Genomic DNA, 6,000 nt, shown 5'->3' on the forward strand with positions numbered 1-6,000 from the left:
TATGGAGACATTACTTGTATGTTGTGCATGTTGATATCTATATAGATCACAAGAGTCTTTAGTACATTTTCAAACAGAAGGAGTTAAATCTGCGGCAGAGGCGGTGGTTAGAACTATTGAAATATTTTGATGTGAGCATTTTATACCACCCCGGAAAGGCAAATGTGGTAGCTGATGCGCTTAGCCACTGATCAATAGGAAGTTTATGCGAAGTTCCTCCGGAAAGGAAAGAATTAGTTTATGAGATCCATCAACTAGCTAATCTTGGAGTACGTGTAATTGATTCAGGCAGTGCAGGGATTAGTGTAAATGATCCCATAGTTTCATCCCTGAACATGGAAGTGAAAGAGCGTCAATACGAAGATCCTCACTTGTGCCATTACAGAGACATATCTCATGAAAAGGAGAAGTCCCCATTTGAAATTTCCATGGATGGAATTCTTAGATACCGAAGCAGGCTATGTGTTCCGAACGTTGCAGAATTGTGCCATCGAATTCTAGAAAAAGCCCATAACTCTCGGTATTCCATTCACCCAGGTGCAAAAAAAATGTATCACGATATCAAATTTATATATTGGTGGGATGGCATGAAGAAAGACATAACTGAAATTGTAGCCCAATGTCCAAATTGCCAGCAAGTGAAGATCGAACATCAAAAGCCAGGAGGATTATTGCAAGAAATAGAAATCCCTACTTGGAAATCGAAAGTGATCAATATGGATTTTATTGTGGGGTTACCTCGTTCTCGAGGCAAGTATGATTCCATACGGGTGATCGTGGATAGACTCACGAAGGCAGCTCATTTGTTTTCCAGTCAGAACCACATACTCAGCAGAAGATTATGTGAGGTTGTATCTCAAAGAGATTGTGCGACTCCATGGTAATCCACTATCCATTATCACAGATAGAGGAGCACAATTTACAGCCAAGTTCTGGAAGTCTTTTCAAGAAGGCCTAGGTACTCAAGTGAAGCTCAGCACGGCATTCCATCCGCAAACTGATGGACAAGCCGAACGTACTATTGAGACTTTGGAGGATATGCTACGGGCTTGTGTACTGGACTTTGGTGGTAGTTGGGATGATTACTTATCTTTGATTGAGTTCGCATATAACAATAGCTACCATTCCAGTATCCAAATGGCTCCATATGAAGCTTTATATGGAAGGAAATGCAGGTCCCTAATTGGATGGTTTGAAACAGGAGAAGTGCAGCTAATAGGCCCTGAATTGATTCAGCAAGCGGTAGAAAAAGTCAAGGTGATCCGAGATCGACTGTTAACAACCCAAAGTCGCCAAAAATCTTATGCGAACAACCGCCGGCGAGATTTGGAATTTCAGGTTGATGATTGGGTATTTTTGAAGGTGTCGCCAATGAAAAGGGTGATGAGATTTGGCAAGAAAGGAAAATTAAGTCCTCGATACATTGGACCTTATAAAATTATCCACAAGGTGGGTCATGTAGCCTACGAGTTGGACTTACCTTCGGAGCTTGAATCAGTCCACCCAGTTTTTCATGTCTCAATGCTCCGTAAGTGTATTGGAGATCCTACGAGGATTGTTCTGATTGATGATGTCCAAGTGACAGAAAAGCTAGCATATGAAGAAGTGCCTATTGCCATATTAGACAGGCAAGTACGAAGACTTCAAAATAAGGAAGTAACTTCAGTTGAAGTGTTGTGGCGAAACAACAACCGAGAACAAATGACTTGGGAAGCGGAAGAGAAAATGAAATCCACATATCCGCACTTGTTCCAACCCCCAGGAGAGATTCAAGATGAAACGCCAACAATATAAGGTATGTATGCCTACTTTTCATGTTTTTGGTCGTGTGTGGCCAATTTTTAGTTCTATTGTGTTGTGGCCCAATGAGGAAATATTATTATGGGTTGTAGTGACAGGATGGTAGTGCCATATTACAGGGGAAACTCTGGCGAAATGTTCGTAGAATTCCCGAGTGTTTAACATTCGAGGACGAATGTTCCAAAAGGGGGGAAGAATGTTACACCTTGGAAAATTCCCCGTAAATGTACAGTGAATAGGATAGCGAAGAGCACGTTGTATACGATGATTCGGATAAGTGAGAGATAGAATTTGACGATCCTAATCGAGATTCAAGACATTAGACGTAATGGAAGAAGTTTGACAAAGAAAGTAAAGGATATGTTGCGCGTCGAGTAAGAATTATGAGCGACGAGTTAATGATGGCTTAAAGATGTCTTGGAGATGAGTGATAACGTCCCTTATATTGGTATTGAGGTGTTAAAAAAGTGTCAAGAAGGTTCCATAAGGATTGGAGATCAAACGAGTCGACGAGAACGAAATCGAAACAGCTGGGCATTATACGGCCCAACATACTGGCCGTATAAATTATACTGGCCGTATGTTAGGCCTTATAATTGGCCAAGAGGGGCATCATATACTGGACCAAACATACGGCCACACATACGGCCCGTATAAATTGTACGGACCGTATGTTGGTCCGTATTAGTTGGTCGGGACAGTGTTAAGAATTAATATAAGGACCCCTCTCTCATTTTATTTCATTACATTTCCACTCTCCTCTCTTCAAGAAACCTCTAGAACACTCTCTAATATTCATCCACAAGAATTCAAGGGAAAAGCAAGATCAACTACACCAAATCCATGAAAACGAGTGTATGAAACCTAGCAAAAGTTCATCTACACCAAGAAATCTCAAGGGAAGTGAGTTAGGGTTTTGGTGTAAGAAGAGAAGTTCCACTCAAGGGTTGTTCATACATCATCTAAGGTAAGTTTTATGACCATACCACGTTGTTTAAGGTATTGGAAGGCTAAGACACTTGAATTGTAGAAAGATATAGGAGATGGGTCATAAAAGAGTGAATAGTGTCATTGTTGAATAATGGTTTGAGATGAATTATGAATGTTGGTATGTTGCGATTGTGAATATGTTATAAATGAAATTTAGACCATGGAATAAGTATTATATATGACAAAACGCGATAATGAGCTATAACCATAATTGTGGGGAAATTGAAGGGAAATGGTGAATTGTGGTAAATGTAGATAAATGATGATTGTTGTTTGCGATATTGTGAAAGTTGTTATGAACGTTTGTGAGTTGATATAGAATATGGGAAAAGTAGTAGAAACAAAGGAAATGCTTCCCAAATTTTCCCTAGAAATAGTAACACGTTCTTATAGCCGATTAACTAAGGTTAATGCGAATTCTCTTGAAGGTAAAAACATGGATATTGAAGGAGAAAAAGCAAGCGATAGATTAGTTGAATGTAAAAAGTATGTGAGGCTAGTCCTTTCTTTCTATGGCATGAATCCTATAGTATGATTTTCTTTCCTCTTCATGAATTTCTTACATTCCGGAAAAACTATGAGCCTATGTTCATGAATAGCTATATGAGATAAGAGATATGTATGAGTCCATGATATGATGATCCTATAAAGCTAATGATGTTATTTATAACCCATTGATGTCGCTATTGTATACACTCACCTTATATGCTAATTCCTTCAAGGTGAGGTAGAATGTCAATGAATGCTCCATAATGAAATCGGGGGATCACGACCTTACGTCACCCCGATAAAGTATAGTTGTCCTTGAGTCTTTATGCATGCATTATGATAAGCATGCTATGATGAGCATACTATGATGAGCATATTATGATGATGATATAACACCGCGCCTATATGGCCGGGCAGTCACCTCTAAGGCGGGAAGCGTATACACCATGGCCAGATGGCATGGGCAAACACCACTAGTGGGCGGCATGAGATGATACCCTGGACGCGAGAGGCCTGGACGCAGGCTAATAATTATCACACTGATCCGATATGGACGGGCAGCTTATACATTTATGCATATATGATATGATGATGAGTATGAGTAAGACAACATGCTTCATTTCCTTTATAATTGACAGTCAGATACAGATGTTCCTTATTGATATTTCCTTTATTTCGTTGACGTATCATTATTGTTTATGCCTCTCATACTCAGTACAACGTTCGTACCGATGTCCGTTTTTTTTTGGACGCTGTGTTCATGCTCACATGTAGATAGGGAGGTGATCTTGATCCAGACTCGTAGGAGCTAGTAGCTGATCTGAGAGCACTCCATTGTTCCGGAGGTGCCTTGATTATTATTTTGTGTACATATACATATTTTGGGCACAACGGGGTCCTGTCCCGTCCTTATGTTTAGCACTCCAGTAGAGGCTCGTAGATACACAGTGTGGGTCATATATATATATATATATATATATATATATATATATATTATTTTGATGGCCGAATGGCTTATGTATATAAAAGTTTTTATGTTTTCAGATGAAAGATGATTTTCTTATAATTTAAGTATGGATTTGATAAAAAAATGTTTAATGACTATGACGAGTAAGGAAATGAGTGGTGCTTGGTGGTTAGCCGCAGGTACCCGTCATGGCCCCTAGTCTGGTCGTGACATTATTACGAAAAGTTTTACTTGTTTTTAGGCAAGTGGGCGTGGTTTTGATATGTTTTTGTCATGTTTCAGGTGAATCATAGAGTTAGGGTTCAAGAAGTAGAAGTTACAGAAAAGTTGCACTGAAGCTTGATTTTCGCGGTCCGGAAAAGGTTGCACGAGCCGTGTTTCTAGTCGTACAAAAGGTGGAAAAGTAACAGAATGTCACAGTGGATAGATACTGAACCACAAACACTTATACGGACCGTACAATATTGTACGGGCCGTATAAGTGGATGTGACGAAGGTTGGAAGATGTTTCACGGGCAGGATTGTACGAGCCGTATAAAGTTATACGAACCGTGGAATGCAGTTCGTATTTGTTTCTGCAGACACTTGGATGAAGGCCGTATAAGTCTTATACGGTCCGTGAAACGTTGTACGGACCGTATAAGTACCACCTCAGACTTAAGTGTAAATTCTGTAATTTTTACGTTTGGAAACCTATAAATAGTCCATTGTAGGGTTTCAATTGCTATCAATTATTATATTTTGACTTTTGGCTTAGAACATAAAATACTCTCTAGTTTTTGAAGGTTCAAACATCAATTCAAGTATTATCAATTCCTCTTTTCTGCCAAAGTAAGCAATTATGAATTCTTCAATTTCTTATTTCTTGTTCTTTGTCATGAGTAGCTAAATTCCCTTACTAGGGCTGTGAACCCAATGATTGGTGTTTTGTGATTGGGTTTGTGATTGATATACACATAATGAATTATTAGGGTTTATTTATTCTTCATTCTTCATTCATAATTAATGGTTGTAAACATTGATTAAAACAATAAACCTTAATTTATTTGGGAAAATAATTAGGGTTGGTAAGAATAAATAAAAAGGACTCAAAGCTTTAAACTTTGTTTAATAAATTCACTTAGGAATAAGAAGAATTTACTTGGCATGATTAATCGTTCTTCATAGTTACTTTCTTATATTTGGGAAATTCATAGAAAGAGATAATCTTTATTTATTGGGAAATAGTAGAGATTCATATAGAGATTAAGTGCGTTCATATAATGATCCATTAGAAGTATAGATCAATACCCATGATCATACACTCTATCTAACGGGGACATAACCTTAGTTTCTTTTACCATAAATTTCCACCAAAGCAAGTACATAGCAATTAGTCATAGAAAAACCAACTTTTACCAAAATCATTGGGTTAAGACATTAGACCTAAACTTAGCATCCTACGTCTTTAGTAACCTTTTCACACCATATTCCCTGTGGGATTCGACCCCAACCTTGTTGGGTTACTATATTTGACAACGTTTGTGTTATACCATTAATAGGTATAATTTGAGCGTATCAACAGGACAGAGGTTGCGGCCGAGCTAAAGGCCGTGGAGCTGCACCGGCCAGGGGTGACGCCCTTGTGGCTGGACAAAAGCGAGGACGTTCAACTTCTCCAAAGCATCATCCCGAGAGAGCACAGGCAGCCGGGGTAGGTGAGGGACCAGACCAGACTCACCCTGATGCCATGCCTGATCAGGTATTTTAGGATA

Source organism: Lycium barbarum, chromosome 1, assembly GCF_019175385.1.
Source record: "Lycium barbarum isolate Lr01 chromosome 1, ASM1917538v2, whole genome shotgun sequence".
NCBI lineage: Eukaryota > Viridiplantae > Streptophyta > Magnoliopsida > Solanales > Solanaceae > Lycium > Lycium barbarum.